This window comes from Scleropages formosus, chromosome 6 (genome assembly GCF_900964775.1).
Source record: "Scleropages formosus chromosome 6, fSclFor1.1, whole genome shotgun sequence".
NCBI classification, from domain to species: Eukaryota; Metazoa; Chordata; class Actinopteri; order Osteoglossiformes; family Osteoglossidae; genus Scleropages; species Scleropages formosus.
This window is the reverse complement of record NC_041811.1, coordinates 37455332-37478107: the sequence shown is the minus strand read 5'-3', so window position 1 is coordinate 37478107 and position 22776 is coordinate 37455332. Positions and strand designations below refer to the sequence as shown.

Here is a 22776-nt window from a genome sequence, read left to right as displayed (position 1 = left end):
AGAGTCTTTATTACGTTTCGCAGGCACATACAAGGAAATGAGCATGTTTGTATTTGCAAACATCACAGTGAAATCTACTGAGGTTTAAACAGAAGATGAATGTGTGAGAGATACAAACGTGTGTTTTCCTCCAGCAGGAAACTTGAAACAACAAGCGTGGAGCCATGGAGATCCATCGTTGTCATGGGCGACTCCGCCGGGGTGGCGGCCGCAGGGGACCATCGCCTGAAACGATGACAGGTGAGCGTTAAGACGGGGGCCCGGAGGGACACAACTCCGGTGCTCCGTTGCCCCTGCAGTCCGCAGACTTAATTTATTATTCCGCTCATTCACACGTTCCCGTCGGTCGCCTTCGGTGATCGGAGAAAAACATCGCAAAGCCTGAACTGACAGAGCATCTACCAGGGCGTTTTGTTGGGCCTGTGATCCGGAAACGTTCACCGAATCACCCTTTGTTCCTATGTTCACCTGCGGTTCTCAACGGAGCTTCGGGTATGCTGTCGATCCCCCGTCGTATTGAGCGTTCCGATAAGACGTCGTACTCGGAACGCTTCATCGGCCATCTGCTTAAATATGAAAATTCCCCATTAGCTTTTAAAACACAAAAGCAAGCAGCCCCACGCTGAGGGTAGAGAAGAACCGTTCCAGCCAAAAAGAGAGAGAAAGAGAGAGCAAAGTGTGTATGAGGCTCTAATGTGTCAACGATCGCATGTACGCACAGTACGTGGTGATGAAAAGCACTTGTGTGAACATTCATGAAGACGCCATGAGTCCCCTGAACGGCACTGCAGCCTGTTCTCCTGCAAGTTCCCGCCTCCGTCCGCGGTAAACACAGTACAGAACCCTGGACGAGTTCTCCGACGCTGAAGGAGCGGAGCTCCTCTCGGTCGAAAGTGTTTGCGCATCAAATCGCTCCATTTGCATGGACTGGAGGGCAGAGACAGTGTTTCATCAGACCTAACGAGACATTTCCTTCGAGCACGGTACCGGACGGTAATCCGTGCGCTGGAAGCGAAGTGCCGCAGCAAGGCGGTGAGCAGATTCTCGGTCGGATCGTGTTTCTATCGAGAAGAAATAAAATGAGCAGAAAAATGCAGCTAATTGTCTACGTTTACGCTCAACGTCCATTTACGGGACATCCACTTTAGTGGACCCCGCAGTACAGGACGGGAATTGATGCGTACCACGGTATTTGTGGTGACGTGGGCAGGTAGCAGCTCACGCTAATGAACGCGCACCGGTCCGTTGGGGGGGGGGGGTTGACTGTTTCCTCTTTTCCTTTTCCATCTACGCCTGCTGTCCATGAGCACTAATCCAGGACAACGGCTGTGATTCGCTGGAGAACCAGAAAGGTGGCATTTCCTGCAACTTGAAGTGCTCTTCCTGGACGACTGTGGAGAGCCTTTCTCTTTCGGTACGTGATGTGATATGACTTCTCCTCGGTTTTCCGGCACCTTTCGTAATGTTTCTAATGTTTCTTTCTATGCTCCCTTTTTATGTACTTGGATCGTCTTTCTTTCACGCAAACATGTGACGCACAAATGGAAGACTTGGATCCCCGGGCAGCCTTGGGGCTGTAACACGGCCGAATGAAAATGCACGACCGGGACCAGGAGCGGGAGGGTGAGACCCGGACAAAGAAGCTCAAGATGATCCGACCACGGTGGAACATGAGTTCCGCTCATCCTTTTGCCATCGCACGCAGACCGTCTCCTCGGCCTCCCAGCTCCCAGCATCCCGTTACATAGACTTATACTCTTTCCGGCGGTGAGCTGTTACTGTCTTTTTGGATTAACATTTTTTACATGCTTTAAAAGTGGGGAAAAAACATTTCTCTCACACCAGTAACGGTACTGACAATCATCATCATCATCATCTTCATCATCCTCCCTGCACAATCACTTGTCTGTACTGCAGCCACTCTTGTCACTTTGTCTGCTCTTGTATTTTGTCACATTTCGTATTTTTGCGCATCTTGGATGAAAAATGTGGCGATGCGCTGGCATTCTGGGAATGCACAGTAATGTTCCCATTTTAAATGAATGGAAATTGAGTTTCTGCTTGATGGAGATTTGCAGAATGGACATTTTTGCTGGCATCAATTTAGCTGCAGAGTTTGGAAACATTTAAAACATCTTTATGTGCGGTGAAGTAGTGGTTTGGAAATGATGTTTTTTATATGGGCGTTTTCTAAAAGATTTCAAATCACTTAAATTATTTCTATGAGTTTCTCAGGAATGTAACAAATTCCTTGCATTTAGCATACTTTTCTCTAAAGCTGCTGACAATTATTTACCTGTTCGTAAAGCAGGATCATTTTACTGCAGCAATTTAGGAGAAGTACCTTGTTTAAGGGTGCTACAGCTGGAGGTGGGATTCAAACCTACAACCTCTGGGTCTGAAGGCAGTAGCATTAACCACTACACTAGCAGCTGCCCCGCTTATGTGGAGAGGAAAGAAAGCAGTTGTATACAGTATGGAGAGATTCTATCGTTGTCTTCTTCTTATCATCATCATCATCATCATCAGTGTTAAGTTCTGAGAACCAAGAGCGAGGCCCCGACACGGACATTACACGACGCGACGCTGCCTCCCGTTTGACTCGCTCCCGTACACGTCTGCTTCCTGAGCAGCGCTTCGCTTCGGCGAGCGGGAACAACAGGGCGTAATGTAGCAAAGTTAATCTGGATGGCAAATAAGCAAAATTAAGGCTTTCTCTCTTTTCCTAAATGCAATTATTACCGACTGCACTCTGGAAATGGCCTTTCAGACTCTTCCGATTAGTTCTGCGTCGGCACCAGAAGCAGCCCGAGAGCATTAAGGTAGCTCTACCTCTATAATTGGACCACAGCTCTCCCAGAGACCGCCGGACCGCGGCGGCGAGCGACACCTTCTGCCTCTCTGACCCTCCGTCCCTGCAGTCTCAGCGTGCGCTGGTTAAGTGCTCTGCTCATTACCCTCCGAGAATGTTCTGGAAACGGGAGGAACGTGTTGAACGCGAGGCACTGAAGGGAACAACAGTTGGTCGTTTGAAAGAACTGAAGGACAAACCCGACACGTGCGTTATTACCCCAGAACACGGCTACGTATTATAAGGCGTGTATCTGCCGCCGTTCGTAGCGCCGCGAGTCTCGACGTACGGCACATCGGCGGAGTGTTCACGGGGCCTGTTTGCAGAACTCGTTTAGAACACAGCCGAGAAGATAAAGGCTCTCCAGATACAATAAAGTACTTTACAGGTGTCTCCTTCCAAGCCTCGTCTCTTTTTTGAGAAATGACTCTCTTGTGGCCTCTTTTTGACCTGATAGGAGAAAATATGCACAACCACCCCGAACCGAAAAGGTGACTCACGCTGTGAATCCAGCACATGTATTTACCTCTCAAGTCCTGTCAAATCGCCTCCGTTGCGATGCGGCACTCGGTCGGTCGAGTAAATAATACATTTTGGTAGCAGGAAAAGGAAAAAAAAACGTTAAAACCACAGACTGTACTTGTTTAAGTTCTTCTTGCTGTTATGAGCAGAAGTTCGGGATTAAAAATGTATGAATGAAGAGTTTGGGGTTGAACGAATGGGCGACGGTTGTTATATTGACAACATTTCTGAGACGGACACAAAATGCGGTCTGGATTACGTGTTTTTTCTTACCGGGGGACAGAAGCGTCCCGTGACTAGGAACCTGGGGAGGTGACGGACGCCTCGGGCGCCTACGGCATCCTCCGCAAAGTGCCGAGTTCCACATGTTATTTCTTGAGGGTCTTGGTAGGACTTCGCTCACCTTCAAGTGTCTGCTACTCACAGGAGAGTTTGGACGTCGACCGTTTCTCCTTCCACACTTCAGTCCTGCAGGGGGAAGAGAACAGAAACGATCGGACCGAAAAAAAGAGTCTGATGGAGCAGCTTCTGTGTGACAACTTGAATGATTAGTCTCTCCATCTGACCGTGAGCAAATCGCTTGGCCTGGTTATTATTCCCCCCCAAAAACCTGGTAAATAAGGTGGGAAAACGTAGAAGAGCTACACCACTGGTCTGTCCACACATGATCCAAACAGTAGAATTTTTGCTTCTCCCTGATGTTGTTCTATTCTCCTCGAGAGAAAAGTACGATCAGCTGCTACAGGTGATTGGTCAGCTCTTACGTTGCTCCTTGACCTCTTAGACACCATCTCTCACTTCCTGATTGAGTTAAAATATGAGAGGAGATTCTGAAATACGAATATGGAGATGACGCACATGTCGAGAAAGAATTCTGCCCTGTTTAGGAGGACTAATTGGAAACTGTTATCCCATCTCGTGAGTCCACAGACATGACCGTGATGCTCTGCTTTCTGCGAACGGGGAGCGCAAGGTGCACGTGCTCATCCTTCCCTTGTGTCTGTTCACCTCTAGGTCACCTCTAGGTCACCTCTAGGTCAACAGCAGGACTTGTATAACCGTGTCGGTTACACTGCCCACGAATGAAGCTAAGAACGTTTTTACACTTACAAGAGAGAAGCGCCTAAAACTGCTTGGTGCTGATCTGTGCAAACCAACCGTTACAGGCAGACAGAGAAAAAAAGAAGGTGTGGATAAAAAGCAGACGGATAAGCGTCAACAAGAGCCTCGTCAAACGAGCGGACATTTACTGTAAATGGCAAATACTCAACTTTTACATGGAGCGCAGGAGACGAGCCCTTCCTTACGGAGGTCCGCATCCCCCGAACGGCAATGAGAAAAACCGAGAAGCTTCGAAAAGTGAATTTTCCTTCGTCTGTTTGGTGCCGAAACGATGGCGGCACTGATGTGCTCAACTTTTCTTGTATCTTCATGTACGGGTATTTAGCTTAGTTTCAACCTGTATCTGTCTGAAGTTTTACTGGACATTTTCCTTGGAAATAAGAAGTGGTAGAATATTTTTGGTCTATATGAATCCCACTATTTCTTTTGCCAGTTTCTCACTATGTAAATAAAGCGTAAATAAGCTGTAATACTATTTATGTTCTTTACTTATCCCGGTTAGAGTGAGTTTTCACACGTTTCACTGCAGAAACGTTATGTGTTTGATGACGGGATGCCGCCCCAGACCCCACCGAAGGGTTTTATATACAGTAACATACAGTAGATGCACCGTGTTCCCTTTCTAAAAACTAAAAAATTCTGAATTCCGAAACACATCTGGGCCCAAGGGTTTCAGGTGAGGGATTGTGAGCTTCTACATTAATATTATAGCTGAACCCACAGCTCACATAGTTCTTAGTTTCTTGTGCTAAATATCACCTTTTTTCAGCTTTCGTAAAAACTGCTTCAAACGGATCAATGACAGTGACAGTTATTAATTCAGTGGTACTAGAGTCTAGTCCAGAGATGAAAGTAACAGAGACGGTAAATTTTACAGTCAGTAACAGCAACAGGGACGGTCAATTTGACATCAGTAACAGTAACAGAGACAGGGACGATCACTTTGACGTGGTTAGATGGCTGTATGTTCCTTAACCGCATGAACAGGCTGCACGTATCAAAGACTAAGTTTGTCACTGAAACCTGTTCCTTTTTATGTAATCTCCATAATATATAATTAGGCTCTATAATGAATTGCATAAGTATTATAACTACTATAATTAATAGTATAAATAGCGGTGCTTTTGGGGCGGTCCCGACTCTTACTGTACTGGCAGCACTTTTCAGTTATTCTTCACATACATTTATTCGCACTCCTTCACACCTGCCTAAATATGATATTCATTTATCGATTCCAGTGCCATTGCAGTATTTCTCATGTATTTATACTGCTATTGCCCTGTGCCATTTCCTGTGGGATTAATAAAGTTTTAATCTATCTGTCTGTCTATCAGCGTCTACTTCCATTCCTTTGCCTCTTGATTTGATTGTAATATCTGCTCAGTTGCTTCACTTACACTGTTTTAACTGAACTGTTTATGGAATGGAAATGTTTTGTACCTAATGAAAAAGCAGATTCTTCACAGGCTGCTGAAGAGAAGAAACTAAAGCGCTGAAGTATTTGCTTCTCTACCATAACTTTGATAATGCTACTTAATTTTTTCCCTACGGTGGGAGCTTTTTCTGCTCGACAACACGCAACGCTAACGGCGCCGAGACACTTGAGGTACCGCGCGGCTAATCTGATGCATCAATCATTGACATGCTAATGAGGCCACACTTTCTCACGTCTCCAGAAGGTGTTTTGGGACACAGACGGTCGTTCGCAAATCTGCCACATACTGTCCCCCCCCGTCCCCGATGCCTTTTTTGTGCGTGGAGCAGAAAAACCATTTAAGCCACACAAAAAGCCTGCATGATGTGCTGAGAACATTAGCATCCTTTTGTGTGCGAGCGCTAATTCAGCGCATCACGTGAGGCTGTACAGTGCTCTCCCTCCAGCGCTCGGACATCTCGGTGAGTTCGCCCTTCTGCAAGACGCTCACCCATCTCAGGTCCTCATTGACCGCCACAGCTTCTGCAGAGCAGGCTGACCCAGTTGACCCGGTTGCAGGACCTCAAAATGTCCACACCTTGACGCACTCAGTGCCCCCCCCCCCCCCCCACACACACACACACACACACACACACACAGCAATAAAACAGAAGATCACTTTGCTGAACACCACACTAATCCAATTGTTCACGCGAGACCTCGGCTCATAGCCGCATCTACTTTCCTCTACATGTCGATGCCGGTTATGACTCGAGCGATGACTCCAGCATCCATGCGAACCCGACTTTATTTTCAGACCTCACCGTGCTGCCTGATACCGCACTCGCACACTCCTAGAGTTTTGGTCTCTGCTCCTCGCCACAACTGGTCTTTTGTTGTAGAGAAAAGGTTTTCAGCTTCGGCACAGTATCAGGCGTCATGCGGAGGCGTCTGGGAACAACACCGCGACGCTGAGCCCCGACAGGCTCACACTTTTAACTGATGCTTTCTGTCGTTATGTTCAGAGAGGAAAAAAGAGAATGAGCTTCATTTTCATGGTTTCCACAGAAACGACTTCACTTTCCGCATTTTGTAGGATTAGACGGTGTAACAGCTAAAGTTGTGCGTGGAGTCGACGACCACAGTGGCGCTCGATCGTCTCGGCCGTTTTTGTGATGCTGCGTTGTCTCATCTCATCTCATCTTCCTCCGCTATCCGGGGCCGGGTCGCGGGGGCAGCAGTCCGAGCAGAGTCCTCCAGACTTCCCTCTCCCCGCACACCTCCTCCAGTTCCTCTGGGGAAACCCCAAGGCGTTCCCAGGCCAGCCGGGAGACGTAGTCTCTCCAACGTGTCCTGGGTCTGCCCCGAGGCCTCCTCCCAGTGGGACAAGCCCGGAACACCTCCCCAGGGAGGCGTCCAGGAGGCATCCGGAACAGATGCCCGAGCCACCTCAATTGGCTCCTCTCGATGCGGAGGAGCAGCGGCTCTACTCCGAGCTCCTCCCGGGTGATTGAGCTCCTCACCCTGTCCCTAACGGTGCGTCCAGCCACTCTGCGGAGGAAACTCATTTCTGCCGCTTGTATCCGCAATCTCATTCTTTCGGTCATGATCCAGCGTTCATGACCATAGGTGAGGGTAGGAACGTAGATCGACCGGTAAATTGAGAGCTTCGCCTTACGACTCAGCTCCTTCTTCACCACAACAGACCGGTACAATGACCGCATTACTGCGGACGCCGCACCGATCCGTCTGTCAACCTGCCGCTCCATTTTTCCCTCACTCGTGAACAAGACCCCGAGATACTTAAACTCCTCCACTTGAGGGAGCAACTCCCCCCTAACCCGGAGGGGGCAATCCACCTTTTTCCGACTGAGAACCATGGCCTCGGATTTCGAGGTGCTGATTCTCATCCCCGCCGCTTCGCACTCGGCTGCAAACCTCCCCAGTGCACGCTGCAAGTCTTGACCTGATGAAGCCAACAGGACCACATTGTCTGCAAAAAGCAGAGACGAGATCTCGCGGCCACCAAAACAGACACCCTCCGTTCCCTGGCTGCGCCTAGAAATTCTGTCCATGAAGATAATGAACAGAATCGGTGACAAAGGGCAGCCCTGGCGGAGTCCAACATGCACCGGGAGCAGGTTTGACTTACTGCCGGCAGTGCGAACCAAGCTCCTGCTCCGGTCATACAGGGAACGAACAGCCCGTAGCAGCGAGCCTCGAACCCCATAATCCCACAGTACCTCCCACAGGATGCCACGAGGGACACGGTCGAATGCCTTTTCCAGGTCCACAAAACACATATGGACTGGTTGGGCAAACTCCCATGAACCCTCCAGCACCCTAGTGAGGGTATAGAGCTGGTCCAGTGTTCCACGGCCAGGGCGAAAACCGCATTGCTCCTCCTGAATCCGAGGTTCGACTATCAGTTGGATTCTCCTCTCCAGTACCCTGGCATAGACTTTCCCAGGGAGGCTAAGGAGTGTGATCCCCCTGTAGTTGGAACACAATCTCCGGTCCCCCCTTCTTAAAAAGAGGGACCACCACCCCGGTCTGCCAGTCCAGAGGCACCGTTCCCGAACTCCACGTGATGCTGCAGAGGCGTGTCAGCCAAGACAGCCCCACAACATCCAGAGACTTGAGAAACTCGGTGCGGATCTCATCCACCCCCTGGAGCCTTGCCACCGAGAAGTTTTTTGACTAGCTCAGCAACTTCAGCCAGGGTAATGGACGAGTCCCCAACCAAGTCCCCAGCCTCAGCTTCCTCTACAGAAGGCGTGTCGGAGGGATTGAGGAGATCCTCAAAGTACTCCTTCCACCGCCCGAGGACATCCTCAGCTGAGGTCAGCAACGCACCACTTCCACTGTAAATAGTGTTTGTGGAACACCGCTTCCCCCCTCTGAGTCACCGGACGGTTGCCAGAATCTCTTTGAGGCCGACCGAAAGTCTTCCTCCATGGCCTCACCGAACTCCTCCCAAGCCCGAGTTTTTGCCGCGGCGACTGCCAGAGCCGCGCTCCGTTTGGCCCGTCGGTACCCGTCAGCTGCTTCAGGAGTCCCATGAGCCAGCCAGGCCTGATAGAACTCCTTTTTCAGCTTGACGGCATCCCTTACCTCCGGTGTCCACCACCGTGTTCGGGGATTGCTGCCGCGACAGGCACCGGAGACCTTATGGCCGCAGCTCCGAACCGCCGCACCGACAATGGAGGAGCGGAACACAATCCATTCGAACTCAATGTCCCCGGTCTCCCTCGGTATCTGGTTGAAGCTCTGTCAGAGGTGGGAGTTGAAGACCTCTCTGACAGGGGCCTCCGCCAAACATTCCCAACAGACCCTCACTATGCGTTTGGGCCTGCCAGGTCTGTCCTGCTTTTTCCCCCGTCATCGAATCCAACTCACCACCAGGTGGTGATCAGTTGACAGCTCAGCCCCTCTCTTCACCCGAGTGTCCAAGACATATGGCCGAAGGTCAGAAGAAACGACTACAAAGTCGATCATTGACCTCCGACTTAGGGTGTCCTGGTGCCAAGTGCACTGATGGACACCCTTATGCATGAACATGGTGTTCGTTATGGATAGACCGTGACTAGCACAGAAATCCAATAACAACTCACCGCTCAGGTTCAGATCAGGGAGGCCGTTCCTCCCAGTCACGCCCCTCCAGGTGTCACTGTCGCTACCCACGTGGGCATTAAAGTCCCCCAGTAGAACGACAGAGTCCCCAGTGGGAGCGCTTTCCAGTATGCCCTCCAGGGACTCCAAGAAGGCCGGGTACTCTACACTGCCACTAGGCGCATAAGCACAGACGACAGTGAGAGACCATTCCCTGACCCGAAGGCGCAGGGAGATGACCCTCTCATTCACCGGGGTAGACTCCAACACATGGCGGCTGAACTGGGGGGCTATTAATAAGCCTACACCCGCCCGCCGCCTCTCACCCTGGGCAATGCCAGAATAGTGGAGAGTCCACCCTTGGTCGAGAAGAGTGGTTCCAGAACCCAAGCTGTGAGTGGAAGTGAGCCCAACTATATCTAGACGGTATCTCTCAACTTCCCGCACCAGCTCAGGCTCCTTCCCCGCCAGTGAGGTGACATTCCAAGTCCTAAAAACCAGAGCTGGCGCCCGAGGTTTGGGTCGGCCAGGCACTCGGCCCTGACCACTGCCCAAATCACAATGCACTGGCCCCTTACGGTCTCTCCGGCGGGTGGTGAGCCCACCGAAGAGCGGCTCCACGTCGTGGCTTTGGGCTGAGCCCGGCCAGGCCCCGTGGGCATAGACCTGGCCACCAGGCGCTCGCATGCGAGCCTCCCCCCCCCGAGGCCTGGCTCCAGGGTGGGGCCCCGGTGACCCCATACCAGGTGGGGTAAACGAAAGCCTTGATTTTTTCTTCTTCATAAGGGTTTGCCATGGGAGACCCTACCAGGGGCATATAGCCCCAGGCAACATAGCTCCTGGACTCATTCAGGCACTCAAACCCCTCCACCACAGTACGGTGGCGGTTCACGGAGGGGATGCTGCGTTGTGTTGGTTACATGAAAAATGAAAACAAATCCTTTTTAGAGGGGGAACTGACGGGAGTCTACTCGGCACGCAAAGCTCGACGCTCAGTAGGACTGGAACTGAGTTGGACCTGGACAAATGCAGTGACTGAATGAATGAATGAATGAATGAATGGAACGAGACTTCATTAACCCCAGATGGAAATTCACTCTGCTTGCAGTAGTGTAAAATGTACAACAAACACACATGACATATACAGTATGCGCTTATATGCACACGCAAAGTAACAGGCAGATGTTTAAATACAAAACATTTCCAACGAATTTAAAGGCAAGAGGGAGGAGCGGATTGGCACGGGATTCAAAAATGCCAACATTTCGTTTCCACACGACAGTGGGAAGTAAATCATAAAGGGGTGTCCCCCAAAGGGCAAAATGGCAAAGAAAACTTTTTTTGGAGGGAAATTAATCCATTTCAGTAAATTTACACTTAATTTCGCATTTTCTTTCATTGGTCAAAATGAAACAATACTACACTGCGTTCGGTACGCTAGACCTGGGCTTTTATTCTTCCGTCTCGTGGCTTTGCTTTTCCTCCCGACAGAGCAGCGCTGCTCTCGTAGCCACTCTGTCCCCGCAGCCTTCGGTCGCTTTCAGGTTCAATTTGGCACAATAAAGTTGTTGTGCCTGACAGTTGAGGCCACGGAGTAGGAAACCTACTGAGTGCCGGAAACCTGCTGAGCGGCTACAAAGCGAGCCGGTGGCCCACAGGCCGGCTCAGTTACCTCGGTCCCGCCGCCAGGAAGTGGCCGTGGAGCTTCAGATGTTCCCATCCGTGACGAACGCAATTGGCTTCAAACCGCACGGGGTCCCCTCCTCAGCCCCGATTGCTCATCCTTCACCTCTAGATCCCACAACCATGCAAAGCTTGGACTGCGATGCCACAAAAAATTATTCCAGTGATGTTTACCTAGGGGGGGCGGTGGTGCAGTGGGTTGGACCGCAGTCTTCCTCTCCGGTGGGTCTGGGGTTCGAGTCCCACTTGGGGTGCCTTGTGATGGACTGGTGTCCCGTCCTGGGTGTGTCCCCTCCCCCTCCGGCCTTACGCCCTGTGTTGCCGGGTAGGCTCTGGTTCCCCGCGACCCTGTATGGGACAAGCGGTTCTGAAAATGTGTGTGTGTTTACCTAGGACTGCCAGACCCCCGTCTGCAGTGTTACGAAGGCGTGTCGGAGAAATCCAAGTTACTTCTCATGCAAAACGCCTTGTTGGAATTTAGACTGATGTTTATTTATTTTTTATGCATGTTCTAGTTTGCTCATTATTGGGGACGTCAGAGTGAAGAGGAGCTGAGATGGCAGAGTTCATTCCCCCTGGACAGGGAGACGTGTCTTCAAATGGGAATCATCCCAGCTGAAGGACACACAGAGGGAGAGAACTATTCTCACGCACACTTGAGAAAAAAGAAAACTGTTAAAAACTTATTTGGGCATACTGAACTGTGCAAAAGTCTTAGGCACGTAGATGTTTCACAAAAATATTTTTTTAGGCTGTTACCTAATGTCTTCTGCATTGGTGTCAGTGGGAAAGAGGGTATTTTAGATTTCCAAGCATTCCTTTTGCAAAAAGGTATTACAGTAAGGGTTTTGTATGTCGTTAAAGAAAGTACACACATACACACACTGCCTGAGGCCGCTTGACCCAAGTGGGGTTGCGGCAAACCAGAGCTTAACTCGGCAACACAGGGCACAAGGCTGGAGGGGGAGGGGACACACCCAGGACAGGACGCCACTCTGTCGCAAGGCACCCCAAGCGGGATTCGAACCACAGACCCACCAGGGAGCAGGACCCGTCCAAGACCGTCGCCCCAAACTGTTGTTGACGATGGATGGTTACTAAGCTTGGGGGGACGTTTATTAATTAAGAGCATTATTTTTGGAAGCATTCACGTTACAGCTTTTTCTCCCCAAGTACCTAAAACTTTTGCACAGTACTGTACCAACCAACACAGTAAAAAATGGTGTACAAAACAGGCCAGTAAAAAGTGTGAACAAGACTCTTCTAAGTGGCAGAAAACACACACACTTTCAGAACCGCTCATCCCATACAGGGTCACGGGGAACCAGAGCCTACCCAGCAACGCAGGGCGTAAGGCCGGAAGGGGAGGGGACACACCCAGGACGGGACACCAGTCCATCGCAAGGCACCCCAAGTGGGACTCGAACCCCAGACCCACCGGAGAGGAAGACTGCGGTCCAACCCACTGCACCACCGCGCCACCGCACCCCCTGTGGCAGAAAACATACATTAGTAATCTGTGTGGGTTTGCTGCTCTTCACATCCTACTGTCGGGGCTACTGCAGCCAATCCTCAATTTACGACGGACGTCCCATCAACCTCATTGTATTATTTCTGAGTCGCGACGTTTGGTCGTAACGTCTAACACCGACCGTCCCATCTGCTCACCAGTAACAGGGGTTGGTGATGCTGTCGCAGGGGACCGTGTTCTCACCGCCCCACTCAGTGCGTCTGTCAGTGACTGCATTTTATTTACGAAAGTGTTGTTTCCTTAACAGAATGTTTACTCTGTGATTCCATCCAAGCTGCTTTTTTTGAACAATTTCTAGCAAGCAAAACTATGAGTGGTGGTGCAGAAAAGAAAAAGTGAAAAAAAAAAAACAGAAGAGGAAATTGAAGTGAAAATAACAGCGCAACACAAAAACATAATTACAACACTGTACTACATTTATATTATTCTTATTCCATTTTAGTATTATTTTAACAATGTGTTAAATTTGTGAAAAAATATAAGAAATTATTATAAATATATGTTTGCACCAGCTGTTGACTAAGCAACAAAATAATAAAAACTAAAAACACAACTGAAATGAAAGGCCCAAGGAAAGGACCAGGATCGCTGACATTCCAAAGATGAGTGCAGGAAGAAGGGTTCGAGTTTGGTCCCCACACAGGGATGGCTGGGCGCAAAGTGAAGAAAGCCTGTATATGTCCAAGCGTCCCATATGACTGCCTTTCAGAGGGGAGAGCTGTCTTCTGCACAGCCGCCGATCTTGGACCGTTTAGTCGGAAGCGTCGTTCTGTGGGCCGAGCCGAGCTCGCGAAGACCCGCAGCAAGGACGCTCCTCAGAACCTCAACGTGGACTCTGTAAAATCGGCGAACCACCGACCCGCCCGGACCGTGACGTGCCGAACCGAGAAACTGCGTGCTGCTGTCGTGTGGCCTGTCCCCGACATCCTTCCGGGCCCTCCGCTCCGTTCGTTGCACCTCAGGCTGAATCGCCGCCGCCACGGCGTGCAAGTGCCGCCGAGCTGCGGCAACACAGAAACCAACATAACGGAAGGGCAAGTGCGGAGTAGAGACACAAGCAGCGTTCGCTGTGGGGCTGCGGTGTCCACAGCTACACTGAGCTGCCTGGCCTGCAGACGCCACTGCTAGGAAAGCCAGATGAATGAGTTCAAGTGCAATGGTATCAATGAACTGCCTCCATTCTAGCTGCCAGAATGGACCCTCATGAGAGTGAAGGGAGATGGAGCCCCGTAGACAATGCCCCCCCTCCTCTGCTCCCCAACCCCATGGCAGCTGAGTGCTTCAGGATGACCTTGAACCCCTGGTCGGTCTTCTTTCCCATGACTCCAGACAACCTTAGACGCAAGCTCCTGCAGCTGGGCCTTCTGCATCAGCAGCCATCGCAACAGCAAACTATTCTCCCTTGGTTTCCAGACAATGTCCATTCACCCCCCCACTCCCCCTCCCGCTCCCCCCACTCCCACCTTTTTGCTAATGAGCATCAGTGAATGGTGTATTATTAAAGAAGTCGGGGAACAGATTGTGCATGTGTGTGTCTTGGAGGGGTGTGCAGTGTGCCACACATCTTATGACAGCTATGTAAAATGGTAATGGAAAATAAAGAAATGGGGAAAACAACTCATCTTCTCTGATGTGTGCTCGGCAGTGATGCCCAGGGTGGGTTAAAAGCAAAGGACACATCTAGCTGCAGCTTTTTTGACAAAATAGAATTGTTACATTAAATAGAATTTATGAGCATTTTTAACTTACAAGCAAAAAAAAACTAACCACCAAAACTACACCCCTTTATGACAGAGAAATAGAAGAAGAGTGGATGAGCTCACAAGGGTGTGGTGGTATAGTGGGTTTGTCCTGCCCCTGTTGCGTGGTGGGTCTGGGGTTCGAGTCCTGTTTGGGGTGCCTTGCGGAAGACTGGCATCCTATCCTGGATTTGTCCCCTCCCCCTGCACCCTGTGCTACTAGGTTAGGTTTCGGTTCACCGTGACCCCACTCGGGACAAGGGACTGTACATTGTTTGTGTGAGATCTCAATCACCTCCCTACTTCAGCATCCATGTGATGATCCATAAGCCTCCACTGTTCTTTCAAGACAGTGGGGCATTATGGGAGATGTATGAAATTCCAAAGGAGTGTCTGTTGGCCATATTGGGTGTGTTATTGAACTGAATGTTTGCGAAAATGGTTGAGCAACTGTCAGGGATGTATGCTCATTTTAGCAGCAATGTACAGTTTTAGAAAGTTGTTCACAAAAAGCAAAACATACTCATTGGATCTCTGCTTAGTTGATTACATTTATTTAGCAGACACTTTTGTCTAAGGCAACTTCCAATGAACTCTATGTAGTGTTATCAGCTCACACTCCTTATTCACCAAGGTGACTTACACTGGGTCACTCATCCATACATCAGTGAAACACACACTCTGTCACTCACACACTATGGGGGAACCTGAACAGTATGTCTTCAGAGTGTGGGAGAAAACCAGAGCACCCAAAGGAAACCCACACAGACACAGGGAAAACATGCAAACTCCACACAAACTGAGTGGGGATCAAAGCCACATCCTGTCGCACCACCCAAGTGATGCAAGACATCAGCACTACTCGCTGTGCCACTGTGCCAGATTACTCCTTCAGCAAAGAACTGATCAGTTTTTTCTTAAAAAGTGGGAATTACTCCAAAGTAGTAACTCCAGAAAACTGCCTTGCATCTTCCGAGCACAGTCTAGAAACAAGAGACCAGGGTAACAGATGTGATGAACTTTTGTATTGTTTCATGTGATGAAGCACCTGCTAAATAAATGACTGAATCAGTGTTTTCTATTGTGCTAAAATCATGGGTTGATAGCTATACAGGTATTTTACAGTACTTCAGTCACATTTGGGAAACTTGGTTCAGGGTTTTTGGAAATACTTCATTTACTAAGACAAATCATTTGTATCAAACATATATATGTCCCAAGAAGGTCTAGTGTACAAGTGTAAAAACCGAGATCCTATCCATAAAAAGACAGTCATAATGCAAATGAAATGTTTTTCCTGAATTTCACAAGTAAATGTATAAACGCACAGAGATATGGAAATGCAGTCAGACTGCATATATTTTTATAGCGAAACAGTTTGCTGTAGTATTGCTGGTTCTTTGACAAGGGTGACACAGACAAAATAATAATTTGGATCTCAGAAAATGAAAATATCATGTCTTAAGCATGCATAAATCCAACCAAAGCTAGGACAACATGAAAATATCAGAACATCAGTTGGACAATTTCCATCGAGTCAAGCTAAATACACTTGAAACAAAAATCATAAATGAGCCATTTGGTATCTCCGCAAATACAAAAATTTGGAATTTGACTTTGGAATAAAAATGTGCCACAAGTCTAATATTCAGCACTAAATAGAGAGTTTAAAAGAGTAAAAGGAGCGTGTGTTTCAAGCACCCCCTACAGCCAACATTTACCTACTCCTTTCATGTCTCTTACTAACGTCACATTATTGTCACGCCATTTCTTTACATTGCAGGTGATCACCTGGTAAAACCTGGTATAAAATGTGTGCTTTAAGATCCCCATTGCTGTTTGGATTGGAGTGTAGTGTAGTGTAGTGTAGTGTAGTAGAGTGGAATGTAGCAGAGTGGAGTGGAGTGGAGTGGAGCAGAGTGTAGTGTAATGGAGTGGAGTGTAGTGGAGTGTGGTACCGAATTTGTCACTTCAGTCTGTGACTAGCAGATGGGCAGGACTGTTTTCCCGTGTTCTTACCACATACTGACACCAGAACAGGTACTGCAACGTACACTACAGCACATGGACAGGCAACGCTGTGTCTCACAAAGGGCGATTCGAATGGACCATGAAGACGGAGGGATATTTTATATGTAATTATGTATGGAGATGTACAGAGGGAGACAGAGGTACAAGTCGAATGCATTACATATACATTGTAGTGTAGAGAATAAATCATTTTACTGGATTTTGGTTCAATTGCTAAATAATGATGGACTGAATGCTGTAAGGAAGACGTCACTGATTCTGGATGCGCTCTTTTACGAATAAAGGTGTAACAAGGAGGTGGACGTGTCTTCAAGCTGTTTATGGAAGGATCATCTGACCCCCCTGTTTGTTTAGTTCCTGTGACAACTGTTGGTTGTAATTTTTGCCCCCGCAACCCCTGAAACGTTGTCATGGCCCTAAATACCATGGTAATGCCATAACATTATTACACGGTCCGGAATGAAGCACCCTAAAGAGATTTATTGTATCCCACCAGCGATGCTGTTCTTGTGCTTTCGAGGAGACCGCGTGCTGTATTTCTCAGGTATCGATCGTGTGAAGTGCTCTGTGGATTCAAACACACGTTCATTCATCTGAAATCAAACCTTGACTGCTTTTTCTACATCAGTCTGACACCATGGAAACGCAACAATGTCAACAGTAAGGCTTGGACATCATTTCATTCATCATTTCATCACTTAGCCCCATGACACAGTTAAAACAAATACCTGTTATAACAGCAAGTCCAGTTTTCGCTCATGAATATTTACTCAGTCGTTTTACTTCTTGTACACTTTTCCACCATCTCTACAGTAACCCTCTGACACATTGTATAAAATGACCCAGCTGCATAAAGGGCGAAACAATTGTAAGTTGTGCCTTAATGTTACCAGCAGCTTAATAAAGTAGCACCGCCTTAATGATGCATTATTGTTCCGATGAAAATGCAGGAATATGAAGTAAGAACATCAATACGTCAAGTGATATTATGATCATACTGTGTAAAACCCAGTATAAGTAGCTACGACTCACTGTGGACTCTATGGATTTCTCTTTCTGGCGGACCACTGGGTGGGGGGTGGCGGACCCCTCCTAGCCTGGTGCCCAGTGATTCCGGGATGGGGCCTGGACCACCGTGACCCTCCCCAGAATGAGCAACGACTGACCGCTCCATCGGAAGGTAACCGAACACACACAGAGTTTAGAGTCATCGGTGCACCTGAAACTCACGCAGAGACGAATCTGACTCCTACTCACAGCCCTTCACTCACAGCTCCCTACTCACAGTCTCCGGAGAGAGAGTGAGTAAAGGTGCGCCGAGGCCATTCCGGTTCAGCGGCATTGCGTTTCCAGCAGCGAGACGCGTTCGCCGGCGTCCCGGAAGCCTGGAGGACGACTTCGCACGAACGCGTAGAAGAGGAGCAGAGAGCGACGGCCTGTCGGGGACGCTGTCGGGGGCTTCGGGCTCCGCGAGGCTCCTTCCCGGATTGCTCATTGATTGCATCTGTTAAGAGGGCATAATGTACCTATTGTGCGTCGCTTCTTGGGCCTCAATGACGCTACAGTTTGGCCGATTTATCCGCCCTTCGCTATTCATGGGCGTTTGATGCCAAGACGCTATGACAGGCCCGGACTCTTCGGACGCAGCTCGTACGGCGCGTGTTAAAAGCTGCCTCTTGAAGGCGGGGGCCCCCAACGTGGGCACGGGGGCATCCGCCTGCTTCCCAGCCGCTTTCGGTGCTGCTGAAGCCACCCCCTCCCCGGCCTTAATGAAGAGAGCGGGGACAATGCTGGCATTGTTGCCCTCTTCGGCACCCCCACCACCTCAGCCCCGTTCGGAACCGTGTCCAGAGAACAATCGGTGAAGTGGGGGGGTGCCATGGTTTACCCAAGTTTATGCACGGCACCAGACTCGGTGGTTAATTATTCTCAGGGGGTCCTGATTAAGGATTAATAGCACAAAGGGGCCGTTGAGGGAGCTGTGAGGAGTGTAACGCTGCACTGACCCCCTCCTTTTCCCCCACTGTACGTCGAGCAGGTCAGGCTCAGGCGCAGTCCATCGACGGCTTCCACAAAGTCCTTGCGTCACGTGTCCGGGTCATAACACGGAAAAATGCCCCCTCGAGAAAGAGAACTTATCCAGGGCAGTAATGGCTGGGTGGTGGTGGGACTTGTTCTGGGGATGGCAGGTTTGCCACAGGATGGGAGGAGGCGCAAGCCCACGCACCGCAGCCCTTTTCTCCCTTTGTAAATGACCCGGTCGGGTCCAGACAAAGCTGATCTGCGTCCCTATTTCCCTTCGTTGGCACGCGCTCTCGGGACAACGGCTCGAGGGGGGTCCTGCGGCGCCGTCACCGTCACCGTCACCGTCGCCGTCGCTCCACACAAAGCAAACCCAGGGAAGGCCTGTTCCGGCTGGACGAAAACAGCGAGCGCTTTCTTTTGTCTCAGGCTCGCGTTGCTGGGATTGCTGGGCTCCGTGATGAACGCCGCCCGTGCTTCTCCCAGCGACACCCTGGACGTGTTTCTAGGTCATGTGACGTGCTGTTCGTAGGAGAAGGGCGCACATGGGTGTGAGCGAACGGGACTGATGCACAAGCACACACACTCGCTGTGCACCGCAACGTGGTACAGGAGCACATGTGAGACACGTGGCGCCAGTTAACATGTTGACACACACACACACACACACACACGCACACGCAGAGCGCGATTGGTGGACTGTGGGGAATGAAGGCGCTCCTCTGTGGGAAACACACAGCTCATGTGAATGCAGGAATAGGACACACACACACACACACACACACACACACACACACACACACACACACACACACACACACACCGCACGTGTGTCTCGCAGCAGTGACGCCGGTCACCAAACGCTCGTTCATTCTAGACGGTCTCTTCACGCACATTCGTTTGCATGAACAACATAAATGTGGACGTGGATATTTTGTTATTCATGCAAACGAGTCCCAGGGATAAACGCCTCATTTCCTGGATGGTTAGTCAGCTCTTCCTATCTGCCAGGGACCTCAAGCACTTGGACAAGATATCTTGCATTCGCCTAAAGCCTCTTAACAGCGTCTTGAAATTAAATTCGCCGTCGACAGAATGCATGTATATTGATGAACACATTAAGGAAGGTAACTTTTAATCCTGGGACTAGGAACACAAAAATGCGCGTTTAAAGGTAAAACATTATAATAATCCGAACGTACAAAGCGACGCGCGGAAACACGAACTCACGCCTTTGCTGTTTCCAGCAACGCTCCAAAAGAGCGATATTGTCACCTTTCTTTACCAAACCATAAGCTCCTCTCCTTAAACAGGGAAGTGAATGGGAATATTTTTAAAAGTATCGAACTGCTGCTGAAGAAAATGTGCCAGAGATTTCAGGACATTCCAGCCCATGAATGACGTTCACTACAATGAAGTTGTGCTCCAAACCAAGGAAAGGAAAAAGAAAAAAGGGAAAAAAAAAACACCGTATTAGGAAAAGCAGAGATTCGCTTTGTGTTGTGATGAAAAATCCAGCACGAGGAGCGGAGCTGAGGCCTTTCGCATGTCGACTTTGTTACACCCGACACCGTACGGTACTCGAAAGCCACTGCTCTACGAGGCCAACGTTCACACTGCGGATGTATTGTCACCGCAGGGCTCGCAGACAATATCTGCTGCGTCACCCTGTGCCGTACGGCGCTCGGATGCACGTCCGGGCCAAGAACTAGAACTCGTCAAGTCATTTCAGGTCATGAAATTTCAGGACATTTAAATTCTCATTCTTTACTGTGATACAAAGGAATAGAAAAGAAAAACAAATAAAATAGAAAGGAGCGATAAGTAAAACCTGTCTGTTGGACACAGGGACACTTTCATGTCACCTTTTCATGTGTGACTCCTACATATTTTATTTTTTACTAAAGTTTTGCATTTTTCTGAGCGGTCTACATTTTAAATGACCATGGTAAAGCAGCAATAAAATTAATTTCAATTAAACAGCAAAAATAATCAAAAAGTGAACAATGAATTGTTTGATATTAGCTTTCCCTCACACTAGTGCTGACCATTATGAGTGTTCAATAAAATACAAAATAGAAAAGACTAGATATGAGTGAAATTTCAAATCATGTTGAAAAAAAGTCTCTAACAAAAATAAAGTTTACAAAGGCTTTGTGCTTCGAGGAGCAACATGCATCTTATCGAGGAAAAAGAGCAGATATTTATTGTCACATGAAGGTGTAACGTTAGCAGAACACGGCACACAAACGTCACAATAAACATATTATTTTTTATCTCTGAGTGGAAAATGAACTTTGTTCACGAAGGTTTCCAATAACTTCATAGCATTCGCCAGTAAATCGTCTTTGAAAATCACTTAAAGCCCAAACCCTGATTTTGTGCCACGTACAAATGAGAGTGGAATGGACTACCCGCCCCCCCAACCCCACCCCAATGCATCCCATCTCCACCAGCACAGCACCAGCAGCCAATCTCTGACACGCTGGCATTACAGCAGAGGCTCTTGCCGTGCCACCCCCTCCCTTGGCCCCCCAACCCCAACCCTCGTGTATCAGCTGGCTCCTGGTTACCAACCAAAGCTCATACCCTGGATTTAAAAAAAAAAAAAAAAAAAAAAAAATCACAGATAGTGCTCCGAAAATTAACTTGACATTTGATGCAGAAAAAAAATGGATGGCATAAAAGACGGCGATAACAAAAAGCTACTCGAGACTCGCAGATCGCACGCAGAACATTCCGGATACGGCGACCATACGCGGGTGCCCGAAGCAAATTCTTCACACCTAATTCTCAAGAGACGTTTTTGTGTCATTTGTTCCCACAAATGTGTTTCCCTCCTCCATTTTCTGATACAAATGAAAGCCTCCCTGGAAAGCAAAAATAGCTCCTCGAAAAAGGAGGGAAAAAAATGAAATATCTGCTCTAAGTCATCATTAAGGAGCGGCGGGGACCTCGTTGGAATGCAAGTGCTCATTAGAACGGCGCTAAACGCACACTCTCGTAAACCCAATACGATTTTTGTTCTGCCCTCATCGCTACACCAGCCCCCCCCCCCCCCCCCTCCCGAAACTGCAGCCAAGAGGTGCGGTTGCCCTCAGTCCACATGGCGAACGTGCAGTATTCCGGAAGTACCCGGAATATTCTGTTAAAGCAACGCCGGATTAATAAACCATCAAGGCCCGAGTGCGACATTATTGCGCGGCGCGTGTTTTTCCCGGGGGGTGGAACGGGGGGCACACGCGGATGGAAAGGCCTCCCGTAGCCTTCGCTGCCCCTTCTTACACATTCCGGAGCGCCGACATCGTTATGGCATATTAAATATGGCCCCATCCACGTTGGCCGTACCGGGCGTGTGTGACGAGGCGGCCCGGCCGAGGGGCTTCGCGCTAAGAACGTCACGCGCTGTCGCAAGGAGAGCGGCGACATCCTGCCTTAATGGCGGCTCGGGTGGCGCCCCACACACACTCAGCGCTCTTTTAAATAAAAGCGCTTGGCTTTCAGGAGCAATTCTTACCGGCAGCTTTTCCAAAAGGAGCGAGTTGCCCGGGGGATAGCATCCGCACACACACACACACACACACAGAAAGGTTTTAAAAAACATCAGGCTGTGACAATCATCATACGTGCAACTGTTTACATTTTTCTGTGATTTAAAGGTCTGAACCCATTATTATATGTGTACCGAATGTCACTTGAACAGTTTCATATTTATTTTCTTGTCTCCTATTATTACTGTCATGCGAAAATGAAGTAAAGTGCGGAAGGAAACAGTTTTTATTTAGGAGAAAAGGAAAGAGCAGGTAAAAACACACTGGTACTACATGGAGTGGCTGATGCAGAGAGAGAGAGAGAGAGAGAGCACCTTAAGAGAAATTATCCCTCATTGAAATTTTACATATATACTGTATGTACATATTTATTTATTTATTGGGTTTTTTTGCATGTGGACATATTTGAATTTTCTCAGTGTGCTGTCTATTTGTACTCTGTTTTTACCCTGCGCTGTGAACACAACCAGTAGAAACAATCCCTGATGCAGCATTTCGTTTGTGGACCAAATGCACACGCTGGTCTTTAAGAGATTCCACAGGAAAAGGAGAAAAAGAGAAAAAGAGAAAAAGAAATGTTGATGTTTGTATGGACCAATAATGTCTTGTAAGTAAGAAGAGTCAGAGAGAGTAAAAAACACCCATGACAGCAGAGGCTGCTGAAAGGCGATAAGGTTCATGTGTGAAGTATAAGTTAC

General features: G+C 48.8%; 1 long non-coding RNA gene across 1 annotated transcript in view; it reads right to left on the bottom strand.

Annotated features, from left to right (window-relative positions):
* The window catches only part of LOC114910761 (uncharacterized), a 42859-nt gene continuing 20083 nt past the window's right edge, over positions 1 to 22776 (bottom strand). Inside the window, exons 2-3 of the long non-coding RNA XR_003797773.1 lie at positions 3378 to 3841; positions 1 to 225 (exon numbers count right to left, since the gene is read on the bottom strand). This is a non-coding gene — a long non-coding RNA (uncharacterized LOC114910761). The remainder of the gene's footprint in view (positions 226 to 3377; positions 3842 to 22776) is intronic.